The sequence below is a fragment of the Lagenorhynchus albirostris genome, chromosome 19 (genome assembly GCF_949774975.1).
Source record: "Lagenorhynchus albirostris chromosome 19, mLagAlb1.1, whole genome shotgun sequence".
Classification (NCBI taxonomy): Eukaryota; Metazoa; Chordata; class Mammalia; order Artiodactyla; family Delphinidae; genus Lagenorhynchus; species Lagenorhynchus albirostris.
The window spans coordinates 31,432,235-31,438,659 of NC_083113.1; the positions used below are offsets into that span (position 1 = coordinate 31,432,235).

Sequence of the window (6,425 nt, forward strand, 5' to 3'; positions counted from 1 at the left end):
AAGGGTCACCTCTCAAACCCTAAAGGATAAGCACAGAAAAGAGACTAATGAAAATAATGATGATGATGATGATCAAAATACCAAATATTTTATTGAGCATTTACTTTCTGCCAGCTACTATTTAAGTATTTTACATTCATTAACTCATTTAATTTTCATAATAACTCTACAAGGTTGTACTATCCCCACTGATGCAAAGATTTAGAAAACTTGGGACTTCCCTGGTGGTCCAGTGGTTAAGACTCCACGCTACCAATGCAGTGGGCCCAGGTTCGATCCCTGGTCAGGGAAGTAGATCCCACATGCCGCAACTAAAGATCCTGCATGCCTCAATGAAGATCCCGTGTGCCGCAATAAAGACCCAGTGCGGCCAAATAAATAAATAATTTTTTTTTTTTTAAAGAAAAAGGTTTAGAAAACTGAAGCACAGAAAGTTTCGTTCTTCAGCTGAAGGTCACCCACTTACTAGGGAGCAGTGTTGGTTTCTGATTGGGAAGGCAACTCCAGAGGCTACCTGCTTGACAGCCACACTGCACTGCCTTTTAAGTCATCAACCAATGAAATACATTTTAATAGTAAATAAAACCTGCAGCTCCTCACCCCATAACTGATTAGTCCATCATCACTTTTACCCATTATATGGACTTCACCACAACAAGATGGGGAAATACACAGTTTAAAGCTGGGGAGACTGGGAGCCAGGCTATGGGTGTGGACTGCTCAGAGACACAAGAGGTAGCAGGGACAGACTAGGGCCCAGCACAGCTAATTCTCAGTGTAATGCCCTTGACCCTGCCTGTCAGCCACCCAGGTACCCACCAGAGCAGCCTCTGGATCATGGTCCCGTCACCTTGACAGCAAAGACCTAAATCTCTGTTCTCTGCTCTCAGAGAGTCATCCTCAGGAAGCTTTCCAGTTTACAATCCTTTCCCTTCCTTTGGTTTCATTGTCACCGCAAATGAAAAAATCATTATAATGTTAAAGAACCATGCTTCATTTATTATATGTTACAAAAACAGGGCCTCGGGGTAGCCTGGGCACGTGAAAGATGAGAGGGCTCAGTTCATGATCTGTGTCTTTCCAAAGCACATCCCAGATCTTTTCATTTTATTTTCCAAAGCCTTCAATGGCTCCCCAGTGCTTACAGAACAAAGTCCTAGATCCCAGAACCAACCCTAACTTTTCACTCCTTTCCAATCCCCTCCAAGCACCTTATCTTCAAGCCAAACCTCACAGAAACTGTTCTGCCTTTGGGTCTTTTCTTGTACTTTTCCCTCTACCTGCAAGGCTGTTGCACTGCACAACTCCAAGAGGCCGGCTTTCATCAGAGGCAATGTGACTAGCATCTATTGGACTTGGGCAGTGCACAGCCTGCACAGCTACACCTGACCACCTGCCCATCTGGATCATACATACCGCCACACCCATTTCCTTCTATCTAAAGCAGGATTTCTCTATTTGCAAATGATATGACTGATAGCAGCTAATATCCAAAATATATAAACAGCTCATATGATTCAATATCAAAAAAAAATCAACTGGGTTGAAAAATGGGCAGAAGACCTGAATAGGCAATTTTCTGAAGAAGACATACAGATAGCCAACAGGCACATGAAAAGATTCTCTACATTGCTAGTTATTAGAGAAAGGCAAATCCAAATCCCAATGAGATATCACCTCACACCTGTCAGAATTACTATCATCAAAAAGACCACAAATAACAAGTGTTGGAAAGGATATAGAGAAAAGGGAACCCTAGTTCACTGTGGGTGGGAATGTAAATTGGTGCAGCCACTATGGAGAACAGTATGGAGGTTCCTCAGAAAACTAAAAATAGAGCTGCCATATGACCGAGCAATTCCACTCCTGGCTATATATATGAAGAAAATGAAAACACAAATCCTAAAAGAAACATGTGCCACAATGTTCATAGCAGCATAATTTACAATTGCCAAGATATGGAAGCAACCTAAGGGTCCATCAACAGATGAATGGATAAAGAAGACGTGATATATATACATATATATGTGTGTGTGTATATATGTGTGTGCATATATATATGCAATAGAATATTACTCAGTCATTAAAAAGAATGAGATTTTGCCATTTACAGCAACATGGATGGACCTGTGGACCTGGAGGGTATTATGCTTTTGGAAGTAAGTCAGACAGAGAAAGACACATACTGTATGTTATCGCTTATTGTGGAATCTAAAAACTGAAACAAACTAATGAATATAACAAAATAGAAACAAACTTACAGGTATAGAGAACAAACTAGGGGTTACCAGAGGGGAGAGGGGAAGGGGGAGGGGAAAGTAGCAATAGGGGATTACTATGTATACAATAAATAAGCTACAAGGATATATTGTCCAGCACAGGGAATATAGCCAATATTTTATAATAACTTTAAATGGAGTAAAATCTATAAAAATATTGAATCACTATGTTGTATACCTGAAACAAATATAATATTGTAACAACTCTACTTTAATAAAAAATTTTAAGAAAACAAAGTCACAACACAAAAAATAAAAATAAAGCAGGATTTCTCAATAGCAGAGCCATTGACATTTAAATCAGATCATTCTGTGTTGTGGAGAACTGTCCAGTACACTGTACACTGTTCAGCTGCATCCCTGACACCCCATCCTCCCAGATGTGACAACTGAAAATGTTTCCAGCCATTGTCATGGGTCCCATCGAAGGCAAAATCGTCTCTGGTTTGAGAGCCACTGCTCTAAAATCTTACCCAAATTTGAAGCTTTACCCTCAAAGCCACGTACCCCACAAAGCTGAGAGTATATTCACTTGCCAGGGAATATATGGAGAACTGTGCCCTCTGTTCACCATAACGCCCTGAGCCCTTTCTTCTTCATACCTATTTCCACCCAGCATGTAATCTCCTTTGGATCATGGTTTTCAATTGCATATGCCTCAAGGACTTACATATAATAGAAGTTCGGCAAACATTTATCAAATGACTGAGGGCATTGGACAAAATAGTTTGCCGTGAATCCCTCCCAGTAGGAAGGCAAGTTTTAAACATGCCTTGTGTCAGCTGCTTTACCAATCACATAAAAGGACAGCCTGTTACTGGGTTTGATGCAATAGAAACCTAATATTTTACCTGAAACCCTGATTTATGTGTAACCACTCTACTCCTTACTAAAAGAGAACTTGTTTTAGCAAATGGGTCCAGATTTAGTCCATTAGCTTAAAATAAGTGCAAAACTCTAGGGTTTGGTGAAATCACACAATAAAATATCATTAAGCGCTATAGCCTGTCAAGGCAGATGGCAGGTTTGAATTGAAAGTCAGAAGACCGTCTGAAGTGAAGCAAATGCACGGTGGATGAGATGGGGGGCAGCTGGCTTTCATCTGGGGGAGGTCGTCAGAGGACCCTCGTGTCTGTGATGTAAATGAAGAACAGAGGCCTCAACAATTTAACTGTTAACAGAAATGCTTCGACGGGCACGGCCACAAGCCCTGGCCCTTCGCTCCATCTGGGCAGTTCCTGGTCTGCATTTATGAGATGGGACCGTGGAGCCGGAAGATGAAAGAACTAGGTCAGGCCCCTGGGAGCTGGAAAGGTCCTGCCAGTGTGCCAGGCTGAGGGCTGATGGGCAGCTGGTGTCCCGGGAACAAGATGGGGGCCACCAACCCTTCTGATGGTCCCTGGGTGTGCAGATCGGACTCTCCAGAAACTGGATGCCATTCCCTGTTGCTTCTGGCTGTGGGAGCTAGGGGTAGCCATTGGTCTCTTCCTCCTCTCTCTTCTCTCTCTGTCTCTGTTGATCTCTCCATCTCTCCTACTCCACCTCTCTCTGCCTCTGTTCCATTCTCTGTAGGAGTATCTCTCTTCCTCTCTCCCTGTAGACTGTCTCTGTCTCTCCATGTCTCCATCTTGGTCTCTGTCTCGCCTTCTCTGAGTCTCTCCTTCTCTGTCTCTCTGTTTGTCTCCATCTCTATCTCCTTCTCCTCCATGTCTCTCTGACTGTATGTCTCTTCGTCTTCCCATCCCTCTCTCTTTTCTCCCTCTCTCTGTGTCTCTTGTCTGCTTCTCTGTCTGTCTTTCTTAATCCCATGCTTTTGTTGCTCCTCTCCTTCATTTTTGTCTTGTTCTCTCTCTTAGCCCCAGCGAATCAACCCCATATTAACTATTTCCCTGGGGATTCTCCCAACACGCTCCCCAAGATACTAGCAGCACAGGGGAGTCAAACGTCCAGCTCAAGATTTGTAGCATTTGGTAGCTGGCAGCCATGGGCTATGGCATCTCTCCATCTGATGCCTTCACTCTGTGCATCTTCTTTCTTTACCAGCTGAATATGTGCAGGCAATGGTCTTAATGTCTTCCCTGCCCGAGTCTAGAGTAAGGTCAACAGATTCACTCGGGTGCCCCTATTCCTCTGGCAGAGAGCACCAATCGCTCTTTCCCAGTGAGCCCATCGCTCTTTCCCACATAGCTCCTTCTGAAGAAACTTCTCCAGGCAGCTCCAGCCAAGATCGGAACAAATACAGGAGACACAGGAGACAGGATGGATGTCCCATCCCGGACATAGACAGTAAAGGGCTCAAACTCATCCAGAAGTAGCTCAGCCATAGTCGGCATGGAATAATCACAAGGGCAGCCATCCTGAGCGCTTGACGTAGAGCTACGTGCTTTACATATGTTGCCTCAAGTGGTCTTCATGATCTGTTATTGGTCCTATTCCCCAAATTTAAAAACTGAGGCTCAAAGAGACAATATAACTCTCCCAAGGTCACCCAGGTAGCAAGTTACCTAGCTGGGACACAACCCCAGGGCTATCTGACTCTGAGCACCAAATGGGCGGGGGGGCTGTTCTTCCTCTCATTTCAGCAAAAAGACTCTAATCCATTCCATTTATTAAGTACCTACCATATGCCAATCCCTATGCTCAGCACTTTATATGCATCACCTTGTTTCCAATTCATAATCCCATAAAGTAGCTACTATGCCTATCACCTCCCATTGAACAGATAAGGAAACTAAAGTCCAGAGAGGTTAGTTCACTGGCCCAAGGTCACACAGCCAGTTAAGCAACAGAGCTAGGGTAACGGGCTGCAAGCAAATTAATAGATTCCAACTGGCATCTCTAAATTTATATTTCCGCCTCCGCCGAGGTCCCTACCACTGCAAGTAATCCTGAAAATTCGTCATGAAGCTTTCAAAACAATTTATGCAAACAAACCTCAAGTGGGGCTATTTGTATTGGCAGCCCATTTCACTTAACCACCCACAACAAGGAACAGATGGCCGAAGCGCTGGAATCGCCTGCAAAGAAAGCAGGAGAGGCAAAGGCATCAGAAGCCGCCTTCCTTCCCCCATGCCTGCCCAGCTCTGTGACGATTACAGGCTTGTTCTTGTTTATGTCTTTGATTCCGTTGTTATTTTTTGTACTTGTGAAACCGACCCGGCATTTCACGAGACAAGTTTGTTCAAAGACCATTTGCCAACCATCTTTGGTTACCAGGAGCCTGGCTTTCGATGCTGAACTTGGAGTCCTTTCCTGATTGAGCCTCCTGGAAAGGGGCACAGCAGGAAGTAGAAACAGCCTGTAGAGGCTGGATTAGAGACTGGCAAAACCTTCAAGACAAACATTTGGAGAGTCTTAGTTACCTGCCTTTTTTTTTCACCTGTGTTTCAACTGGGCATTTGCCACTCTGAGGATGAGTCCCACGCTGGGAAGCAGATCCTGGACTCAAATGTGTCCTTCACCAGCTGTGTTGACATGACACAAGTTGTCTAAACCCTCTGAGGCACCTGCGAACTCATGAGTTAGGCTACCCACACCTCCTCGACAGGGCTTTTGTGATATTTAAATGATATTTGAATGACGCATATATACGAGTGATTTGTCCATCATAAAATGCTATTCAATCCCAATTGTCTTAATCCATAAGAGTCATGTGGCTGCCTCCAACACAGGCCAGTTAATCAACCAGTAAATATTGTTACACATGTATTTTTTTTTCAAGATACTGTGTAATGGGTCTGGAAAAGATTCAAAGAAAATTAAGTCATGGTCTCCATCCCAGAGGGAATGTTTCTAGGACTGTGGCAGACGATACTTTCCAAAGATTGCTGCAACAGTACCTCCCACCCCAAATGCTCTTACAGTGTGTCTGTAACATTCCTCACTGAGAGGTGGGGTCTACGTTTCTCCCCCCTGAATCTGAGCAGGCTTAGGACTTAAAGCAGTGATATGTGGCATCCAGGCAAGCTCATAGTAGGCAGTAGCTTCTGCTTGGTTCCCTTGCGGCATTTGCCTTTGGAGCCCTGAGCTGTCATGTAAGAGGTCTGATGCCATCAGGATGGGAGGAAGCCCAGTCCACATGGAGAGGCCGTGTGTAGGTGTTTCAGCCAACAGGCAGCATCAAATGCCAGCCATGGGACTTCCCTG

The 6,425-nt window shown here is 44.3% G+C and overlaps 1 non-coding gene across 1 annotated transcript; it reads left to right on the forward strand.

The window, feature by feature from the left end:
• The first annotated feature begins 218 nt into the window (after nucleotides 1–218).
• TRNAG-ACC (transfer RNA glycine (anticodon ACC)) lies at nucleotides 219–291 on the forward strand. The gene has a single exon. It is a non-coding gene; the product is annotated as a tRNA-Gly (tRNA).
• The last annotated feature ends 6,134 nt before the right edge of the window (nucleotides 292–6,425 follow it).